The sequence below is a fragment of the Echinops telfairi genome, unplaced genomic scaffold (assembly GCF_000313985.2).
Source record: "Echinops telfairi isolate 266 unplaced genomic scaffold, ASM31398v2 ScPeMD7_7420;HRSCAF=8458, whole genome shotgun sequence".
NCBI classification, from domain to species: domain Eukaryota; kingdom Metazoa; phylum Chordata; class Mammalia; order Afrosoricida; family Tenrecidae; genus Echinops; species Echinops telfairi.
The window spans coordinates 12,020,155-12,024,586 of record NW_022111320.1 but is presented as its reverse complement, the minus strand read 5'-3'; positions in this window follow the sequence as shown (position 1 = coordinate 12,024,586).

Here is a 4,432-nt window from a genome sequence, read left to right as displayed (position 1 = left end):
TTTGTGGACTGGTGTTGGGTATGGGTTAATGTTGGACTTGTGGGCTTGGGCAGCATTGGGTTGGGATATTTTCGTGATGCACATTTTCTTTGTATAAAACTCTCTTATACATGAGTCACTGTGGATTTGTTTCTCCAAAGTACCTAGACTAATACAACATCTCATTGAAGTCTTCCTTTTTGCCTCTGACTTTCTGTTTTACCAAGCCATGATATCTTTTTCCAAATGTTCTCAAATTAAGTGACATGAAGTGTCACCATCCCTGTTACCATTAAGGAGCATGCTGGTGATACTTCTTCCCAGACAGATTTGTTTGTGTTTATGGCAGTCCATGGTACTTTCAATATTTTACACCAAATTCATCAACATTTCTGCAGCTTCCTTATTCACTGCCATGTTTTCAAAGACACAAGAGGTGATTGGAAATACTACTGGTTGTATCAGGTACACCTTAATCCTCCTAGTGGCACCTTGCTCTTCAACATTTGCAGAGGGCTTCTGCAATAGATTTGTACTGCATCATTGGAAGGCTTGACTGTTATTGTCATGAGTGTTGATTGTGGACCCAAGCAAAATGAAATACCTGATCATTTCCATATTTTCCTCATTTATCATGAACCCCACTGGCTCAGTTGGGGAGATTTTAGTTTATCTATGTCAGTATGTCACCTGCACTGAAGGCTCCAGTCTTTGATCTGCAGCAGCAAGTTCCTCAGTCCTCCTTACTTTCAGTGAGTAAGGATGTCACCTGCACACTGCAGGTTGATGATGAGCCTTCCTCCAAACCTGATGCCAAATTTTTCTTTTGTTGTGCTTAGGTGCCATTGAGTAGGCTCTGACCCATAATGATCCTATGGGCAGAACAGAACACTTCCCAGTCCCACGTCGTTCTCACCATTGTTGTTACATTTGAGCCCATTTTTGTAATACTGTGTCAAACCATCTTGTTGAGAGCCTTTCTTTTTTTTTTTTTTGCTGTCCATCTATGTCCTTTTCCAAGGAATTCTCTCTCCAGACAACATGTCCAAAATATGTATGACTAAGTCTTAATATCCTTTCTTCTAAGGAACACTCTAGCCATTCTTCTTCCAAGACAAATAGATTTGGGTTTTTTGGCAGATCACGTTATTTTAAATTTTATTTTATTGGGGGCTCATACAACTCTTATCACAATCCATACATCCATCTATTGTCTCAAGTTCATTTGTACATGTTGCCCTCATCGCTTTCAAAGCATTTTCTTTCTACTTGACCCCTTGGTATCAGCTCCTCATATTTCCCTCCCTTCTCCTCCCTTCCTCATGAACCCTTGATAATTTACAAATTATTACATTTTTCATATCTTGCACTGTCCGGTGTCTCCCCCTACCCCCTTGTCTGTTGTCCATCCCCCTGGGAGGGGGTTATAGGTAGTTCACTGTGATTGGTTCCTCCTTTCCCCTCGCACCTTCCCAGTCCATGGTATTTTAATTATTCTTCCCCAGCACTACAATTCAAATGCATTGAATCTTGAGTCTTCTTCACATTGAGTTGTCCTGCATACTGAAGGCTACAATCCTAGATCTTCATCAGCAAGTGCTTCAGGTCCTCCTCCCTTTCAGAAAACAAGGTTGTGTCATCTGTATATTGCAGGTTGTTAAAGCCTTCCTCCAATCCTGATGCCACATTTTTCTGCATATAATCCAGCTTTGATGATGATTTGTGAGGTATACTGATTGAATAAATATGTCTACAACCCCACTGTATACCTCTCCTGGGTTTTTTATTTGTTTGTTTTGGTTTTTTTACTTAGTGCTGGCAGATGAAACTCCTTGATTTCTTTTCTTTTTTAAAAAAAATCATTTTAGTTGGGGCTCATACAACTCTTATCACAATCCATACATACATCAATTGTGTCAAGCACATTTGTACATTTATTGTCCTCATCATTCTCAAAACATTTGTTCTCCATTTAAGCCCCTGGTATCTGGTCCTCATTTTTCCCCACCCTCCCTGCTCCCCTCTCCCTCATGAACCCTTAAAAATTTATAAATTATTATTTTGTCATATCTTGCCCTGTCCAATGCCTCCCTTCGCCCGCTTTTCTGTAGTCCGTCCCCCACCTCTCCTGGTCTTTAACCATGCAGTATTCCCTTTTCTGTCTGCACAACCCCTCTTGGTCCGTATACAAGTTCTTCAAGAGCACAATGACGTGTTCTGGAATTCCCATTCTTCTTTAGGGTTTCAGTTATAAACAGTAGCCTCCTGCAACCCTGATTCATAGAATTTAAGCTTGAATATAGAATATTGACAAAAATAGTAGGACAATTATCCACAATAACCAACCAAATCAAGATACAACATCTCTATTACAAGAATAACAAATATCATGAGGTGTTTGTATATACCTAAGCAACATTAGGGACAGCTATATTCTGTAAAACTTATGGTTGTATATTAATATATATATATAGGAATACTCACTTATTAATTCACAAAACTGTTTCTTTGTAAACTTACCAGAAAACCGTATTGTCACTCTGCTTTATACAAAGACAACTTGAACTTCATTTATTTCTCTAGTCTTGGTTTATTAATCTGAGAGTCATAATGTCTAAGCTCATTAGTTAGAAAATTTAGCAGAAAGGAGAAAATTTCCAGAGAATAAACCATCCTCACTTGATTCTGACTTAAATCAAACATCCACTTGATTCTGATTCACAGCAACCCTATAAGCCAGGATGGAGCTGCTCCTGTAGATTTCCAAGACTCTAACTCATTAACAAAATAAAAATCCTCATCTTTCTTCTTGGAGCTGCTGCTGGTTTCAAACTGCTGACTCTGTGAGCAATCAAGAGAGTAACCCACGACAAAACCAGAGCTCCTTAATAGAACCTTAAAACACCCAAAGTATATCCACATAAAAACTCATTTTAATCTATTAGGCTATTTTCTGTTCCTGACTATGTATTTGAAACAGCATAAAATGACGAAGGAGTAGGGCGAGGAATATAGCTGACCACCCCTGGCTTCCTTATTGAAATCAACCATTTGCAATAGCCAGACGGAGCTCAAAGACAATATTGAAACCTAAGGGGGTTATTTAGAGAAGTTAATGAGTCACCACAAGCCAGGATCAGTGAACAGAAAGAATGCAGTCATTTGTCCACATCAGAGCCTCTCCTCAACCAGCAACTAAATCTTCTTCTTCTCCTCAGCCTTCTAGTACATGTGCCTCTGGCTTCTGCCTCTGTGGGGCAGGAAACCCGCCACTGCTTTGCCTTGTGGTCTCATAGTCTCCACGGTGTCCTGTGCTCCACTGTAAGGTCTCCTTGCATCTGCCTTTGGACTTGGCCAAGCTTGTTTGCTCTGTCCCATAGTCTCCATGCCACAGCCATTGGTGCCTCAGGTCTCAGCCTCTACCACTTCATACAAATCTTGATTGTGTTTTAACTCTGATGGTCAAGGGATTTCTCTCTGTGTTCCTACTTCTGAGATAGTTCTTACATATCACGCTATCAAGGATTTTGCCTTTAAGCAGAATCTACCTCCACCGCAACAAAGGCTAGTAGAGACTTGGTTCATACCCCCTCGTAGAGTGAAGACTCAATCCCACTTTTATATTGTCCATTATCAAAGCAGAGAACTCTCTCCAAAATTAGATCATAGCTACCTGCATAGATGCCAGAATTTATAATACATCACATATGTGATTTTGGATAATCCATAGGACCATAATAATTGACTACATCTCAGAACCCCATCACCTTCCAGAGTCCTGAAAATTTTGATTTAGTCTGACAAGTTTAAACTTCAAAATATCAGTCTGTTATCACACTCATATAAACTACCTGTCTGATGGAAATTTTGCTCAAGTGTTTCAGCAAATCAGCAAAGCAAAGGATTATTTGTGAATGACAAAATGTAATATAGCCATGCTCAACTCATAATAATAATAGTAAATTGAAATGAATTTCACAGACATCACAAATAGTCAATGTAAAATCTGAAGGAAGATTATGGAAGGGGAGTGAGAAATCTCAAAATATTTTGGTTAATCTTATTTTAAAAGAGATTCAGATAAAATTCCCATCATGTTAATAAACATCTGAATTAAATGCATAAGTGAGTGACTAAATTCTAAAGAAATAAAGTGTAAACTAAATTAACACTTAAAATAACTAAAGTTATAACCATATTAAGTAAAAATATTTTGTGACTTTTCACAAAGCTTCAAATTGTCCTGAATTTAGAGTAATGTTCTCAGAAATATTTGAACATCATTTTCTCAAATTCACGTGGCTTTGACGTGTCCAAAGGACTCTTGTCCTGACTGCCAGAGTATCCACAGAATGGATTCCATTTTCAACGCAGTAAAGAAAATCTCGTGACCTTAATCCCAGGAAATCCAATGCTTTATGGTATACTATTTAACACTAAATCTCTCCTCCCT